Source organism: Calonectris borealis, chromosome 1 (genome assembly GCF_964195595.1).
Source record: "Calonectris borealis chromosome 1, bCalBor7.hap1.2, whole genome shotgun sequence".
Taxonomy (NCBI): Eukaryota; Metazoa; Chordata; class Aves; order Procellariiformes; family Procellariidae; genus Calonectris; species Calonectris borealis.
The window spans coordinates 220,004,942-220,010,941 of record NC_134312.1 but is presented as its reverse complement, the minus strand read 5'-3'; the positions used below and the strand labels follow the sequence as shown (position 1 = coordinate 220,010,941).

At 61.2% G+C, this 6,000-nt stretch overlaps 1 long non-coding RNA gene across 1 annotated transcript; it reads right to left on the bottom strand.

Moving 5' to 3' along the window:
• Positions 1 to 291: 291 nt before the first annotated feature.
• Positions 292 to 799, bottom strand: LOC142078009 (uncharacterized). Its single transcript, XR_012672106.1, has 2 exons — positions 554 to 799; positions 292 to 520 (listed from the first exon to the last, which is right to left on the bottom strand). It is a non-coding gene; the product is annotated as an uncharacterized LOC142078009 (long non-coding RNA).
• Between the last annotated feature and the right edge of the window lie 5,201 nt (positions 800 to 6,000).

Below are 6,000 nucleotides of genomic sequence, written 5' to 3'. Positions count from 1 at the left end.
TCTCTGCCAAGCTGCTTTCCGGCCGGGTGGCCCCAGCCTGTGCTGGTGCCTGGGCTTCTTCCCCCGCAGGGGCAGGACTTTGCCCTTGTTGAACTTCCTGAGGTTCCTGCTGCCCATTTCTCCAGCCCACCCAGGTCCCCAAACGCCAGCACAGCCACTGGGGTACCAGCCACCCCCACCCCCCGGTTGTGGGTGCCAGCGGTGCCCGGTGCCAGCCCGTCCCCGCTGGGGTCGGGCACTGAGGGACGCACCCCCAGCCATGGGACGGACGGATGAACCAGGGCACCAGATACAGAGAAAACATTTAATTTTTTAACATTTCAGATGGGGGGCAGCCCAGCGGGGTTCCCGGCCCCGTGCCCGCCGGCTGCTCAGTATTAGGGGGATCCATTGCTCTTCTGGAACCAGCGCTGCCACCATGGGGGCTTGCAGAAGCGGACACGGTGGGGCCGGCAGCGGCGTCTCCAGCAGGCCTTCAGGCAGTGCCAGAGCCAGGCGCAGCCCTCCCGCAGGCACCGTCCTGCCCTGCACGGCCCCGGGGCTGCCTGGCCACGCGCCCTGCCCATGGGCACCCGCCGCCGGGGGCTGGTCCTTGCCGGGGTGCTCCTGCCTGGAGCAGCGGGGATGCTCCTGCCCGGCCCCATGGAGCTGCTTCTGTCTGGCCCCATGGGGCTGCTCCTCTTCGGTTGCACCGGGCTCCTCCTGCCCAGCACCACAGGGCTGCTCCTGCCCAGAGCAGTGGGGCTTCTCCTTTCCAGCTCCATGGAGCTGGTTCTGTCTGGTCCCGTGTCCTTGTCCATGTCCCCATCCGCAGCTTTGTCCGTGTCCGCGTCCACCCACGGCAGCTGCGCTCCAAGGCACTGGGGCCACACTCTGGCCCCCACCGGCTCCAGCTGGTCTTGCACCTCCCTCCTGGCAGGGGGGAGGGAGGGCTCCCTGGGGGGGTTCCCACCACAGGGCCCCCCGACACCTCCCGACGTCCCTCGCTGCTGGGCCAGCGCCGCCTGCATCCGCTCGCAGTGCTGCTCCCTCTCCACCTGGGCGGCCTGGACAGCACGGACGAGCGCCAGGACGAGCTCCCCTGTGGCCGTGGCCATGGCTGGGGGGCTGCCGGGGGGTGGCTCCACATCCGCGGGGCTCCGCGCCCTGTCCCCGCCGTCCTGGGACACCTGCTCTTGCTCGGTCCCCACTGGCAGCTCCAGCCCGGGGGCCTGGCCAAGGGATGGCCCCGGCTCCCCCGCCAGCCCCTCGGCAGCCTTGGGGGACCGGGAGGGTCTCGGGTGGTTGAGTGCTGCCAGCTCCGCCATCGCACCGGGCCAGGGCTCCGGGAAAGAGTAGAGGGAGGAGGAGCTGCTCGCCAACAATGAAGCCAGGGAGCCCAGGGATTCCGGGGAGGCCAGCGGGGCCCGTGGGGACAGGCGCTCCCTGCTCGACGCCTCCATGCTGGCCCTGTAGTAGAGGAGGAGAGGGAAAAGACCCGCTGCAGCCCGGCCCCTCCAGCGGCACCACGGGCAGCAGCCCTTCCTTGGCCAGCAGGCAGGGCTGCCCAGCGCGGGCAGGGAGAGGGCACGGGGTGAGGGGCTGGGACAGGATCTGGGGGTCTCCCCCAGCACTCACCACATCTCCAGGGTCGGCGTGGGCTTCTCCACTCCTCCCGCCGCCGGCGGAGAAGCTGCCGAGGGAGGAGACGGCGTGAGCGGCCGGCCGCTCCCAGCACAGCCCCGGGTCAGGGCTGCACTGCCGTGGGGTGTCGGCCGTTCGCAGGGCGCTCGGTGCCCGGGACACTCACCGCTCTGCTCCTGGGAACGGGTTCTCGCCGCCCTCATCCGACGCTTTGACTTCTTCCACCTCCTCCGCAGGACACCCAGGAGCTGGGGGAGACAGGAGCAGCTCCCAGCCCCACGCCACAGACCCCCACGCCACTCCACCCCACCCCACCCCACCCTACACCATGCCGTGCCATGCCACGCCACGCCACGCCACGCCTCCCCACTCCATCCCGTGCCATGCCGCGGTGCAGTGCGGTGCAGCGGTCACCTACCCGGAGCCGCTTGGCCTGCAGCATGGCAGAGACCAAGAAGAGCTGCAGCACCAGCATCGTGAATCGGAGCAGCTCAGCCAGGGTGGGGCTGTTGGACCACCCCATGGCACCAGCTCCGGTGAGGCCGCGGCACTCCGAGACACCAGCACAGGCCCGCGGTGCAGATCCCAGTGACCTCCTGGGTCCCCAGAGACGGGACCCCCAGCACTGCTGGTGTGGCAGAGGCTGAGGCTGCAGTCTGCTGAGACGATGCCAGACTGCGGTGCCCACCGCCCACTGCCTGCTCCTGCGGGGCCCCGCATCCCCTTTATAGTACGGCAGGCAGGCAGGGCCCCCTTTGTGACACCATGGGGCAGGCAGGGCCCCCTTTGTGACACCGTGGGGCAGGCAGGGCCCCCTCTGTGACACCATGGGGCAGGCAGGGCCCCCTTTGTGACACTGTGGGGCAGGCAGGGCCCCCTTTGTGACACTGTGGGGCAGGCAGGGCCCCCCTTTGTGACACCGTGGGGCAGGCAGGGCCCCCCTTTGTGACACTGCGGGGCAGGCAGGGCCCCCTTTGTGACACCGTGGGGCAGGCAGGGCCCCCCTTTGTGACACCGTGGGGCAGGCAGGGCCCCCTTGGTGACACCGTGGGGCAGGCAGAGCCCCCTCTGTGAGACCGTGGGGCAGGCAGGGCCCCCCTTTGTGACACCGTGGGGCAGGCAGGGCCCCCTCTGTGAGACCGTGGGGCAGGCAGGGCCCCCCTTTGTGACACCGTGGGGCAGGCAGGGCCCCCTTGGTGACACCGTGGGGCAGGCAGGGCCCCCTCTGTGAGACCGTGGGGCAGGCAGGGCCCCCCTTTGTGACACCATGGGGCAGGCAGGGCCCCCTGTGTGACACCGCGGGGCAGGCAGGGCCCCCCTTTGTGACACCGTGGGGCAGGCAGGGCCCCCTTTGTGACACTGCGGGGCAGGCAGGGCCCCCTGTGTGACACCGTGGGGCAGGCAGGGCCCCCCTTGGTGACACCATGGGGCAGGCAGGGCCCCCTTGGTGACACCCAGCAGACCCCCATGCCCTTCCCCGGCCAGTACGGGCAGATGCAAGGGGCACAGGAGGGGCTGGGACGTCCCCCTGCAAATCCGGTACCCATTTTGTAAAAAAATTCCCATTTCTGACCCTCCAGGTTTCCCATCAGCCCAATTCATTCAGGATGGCGTAGGTGGAATTACAAGGAGCAGAGCATCCCCCCGGTTCCCCAGGCGGGGCCGCTCCTACGTGGCGGGCGCTGCAGAAGCCCTCTCCACCGGCACCTTTCCCGGGGAGACCTGGAGGTCCTGCCCCAGCGCTGGGAACGTGCCAGGGTGGCCCAAAGCTCTGCTTCAGCAAAGCCATTTTGGTCCATATGACACGGCTGGAAACAAGGATTAACCACAAGCCCCCAGCTTGAGACTAACACCCGAGTCAGCAGAATAAGAACTATGAGCTAAACCTGCAAGAGGGACGTTGATATAAACCAGAAATCACCATTACTCCCAATTTGTGATACTGGTCTGGGAAAGACCTGGCCCACAGAAGATTTCCCTGGGTATACACATCAGCAGTCTGACGCCATTCTGTCAGCTTAAATGACAAATAGAGAATCTTTTTTGGATTTTTAATTTGATTTTACAGGCAGCGATACCTGAAAATAGGGGACCCAGCGCCACACAGAAGAGCTGAAAGCAATTTTTGTAGGAGAACAGGATATAAAATAAAACCAAACCAGCATGGCTAAGATATAAATCCCTAATATGAACTTCTTACGTATCAGTTAGCAAACAGGACTCTCCTTCACACAATTGAGCTTTCTGCATTTATAATCTTCTGCGCTCTCTTTTGCTCAACAGCATGAAATCTAAAAGGAAGCTTCAGGCTTCTAGAAGCGCAGAAAACATACAGGTTTTTATTCATAGGCACAGCAGAAGAAGAGCCGATAATCCCACTCTCATTTCCAGTACCTCATATCCTAAAAGTCCCTTCCAAGTTCAGTTGCTCTTCCCAGACCCTGAGCAGACCCTCCACAGCCAGTGGAAGTTTTTCATCTGGAAGTTAAATTTCCTCCTTTTCAAGAAAAATTAAATTTCATTTGAACGTTCACAAGTTTCAGCTCTCAATGACCCGAAGAAACCCTCTGGCGATACTGAAACAGAAAATAGCCCTTCAGTCACGGCACCACCATTTCAGCCTGTTATCAAATTGTGCACATGTGCATACCTGGTCGTACCTATTAGAGCAACCGGCGTGTATCGAGCAACTCCCTGACTCTGGTCTGTCTGCTCGCTGAATACCCGTGATCATGGGAAAATGTCTTTTTAACAACAACTGCCCACGGGTTGTGCTGCAGATGAGTATTTGCAATGTATGCGTTGCTACCTAGCTGAAGATGAGTTATGTGGTACTTGCTGGAATGACTGGGCAAACTGACCAACTCTTTTCACATACGCAGTCGTGCATTTGCATTTGGACACCGGTTTTCACAGTTTTCTCCCATAGTTGTATCATTTGTTTTCTGAGTGAAATGTATCGTTGCATGCAAAACCTGTTGCTGAAGCAGTTAGAGATGGCTTGGGGTGAATTTAAGTATCAGAGCGAGTAGGTAAGAATCTTTTACAGTCACAAAAATGGGCAAACCCAGAGTGACCGCAGGTTATATTATCCAGGCAGACGGATTAAAATATTCTAATGCAGTTACAGCCTGGCATTCATTTCACAGGAATTAATAACAGTTTCTGCTCGTCGGCAGGCGTAAGGACAATGCTGCTTCATCACAGCGGCTAAGCGAAACAGCAGATGACTTCCCGTGCAATGAGGTTCACCCAAAACAGCATGGATCCGGGAATTTCCATAGCTGCTGTGTCAGAGGGACTAACGTGTGCCTACGTAGAAGAAACGTGACAGAAGTTGGGAGAGGTGGGAGGGACCGTTACCCACAGCAATGCAGTCCCAAGGAAAGCCCAGGCACCTGGAGACCCCACTGCTCCGGCCCAGAGGACCCTGCCCTGCGGGCAGACGTCCGTGCCCGGAGGGCAGGCGAGCTCACGGCACGCAGCCTCGCTGTGCTCCGCAGGGACACCCGCAGCCCGGAGCTGCCCGAGCAGATGGCAGCACCGGGAGTACGTGATTTCAGGTGGAAGGCACTGTTCAGCTCCCACCCGTAAACAACCGGGCTGTCGTTTATGATCCCCAGGCCAATGTGAAGACAGAAGCTCCAGGCTATACGACTAAGTGTGAATGTCTCCTTTCTGTTTGCTGCGCTGCAGCAGGATGGCATTCCCCTTCCAAACACGCACCCTCGGGATGTTTTGCACTGGGGCACCTATCCCCACAGAAGAGTGTTGCAGCTGAGTCAGAGATTAACAAATGAAAAAGAACATCTCTGGGTGCTGAAGAGCAGCCCGCTTTACCCCCAGGACAATACAGGCATCGCGATGTGAGGAATTTTTGCTGAGCAAAAATCGAGTACTAAAACCAAAACAGGGGGTGTCAGATCCGAGACAAGGTGCACAGATAATACGCACAGGTGGATCGGTGGTCAACGCTCTAGTAATTTACTCCACGCAAAGTTAGGATGGGATGCAAAGATCATCGTGTAAGCTTCCTATACGCATCTTAAATGTTACACGCATGCAAAAAATGTCACTTACCAACCCGCTGGTGCCTGGCGTCAGGTCCGGGGTCTCCCAGCCTCGAGGGGTAACCTTGAGAGGGGTCCCTGCTCACGGGGAGTGCTGCCCCCCGCCACCCCCGTGGGTCCTCCAAGCAGCGGCCGGGGAGCAGCCAGGGAGCGGGGAGGGAAGGGTGCCGGGGGCACGGCGGCACCGGTGCTGCTCAGGGTGGGAGCGGGCGCTGTACCCAGCCGGTTTGGTGGGATCCTGCACCGCCGTGAGGAGGTTTTGGGGTTCCCTTCTGCTCAGCAGTGAGGCCGGGGGCCTGTCTGCGGG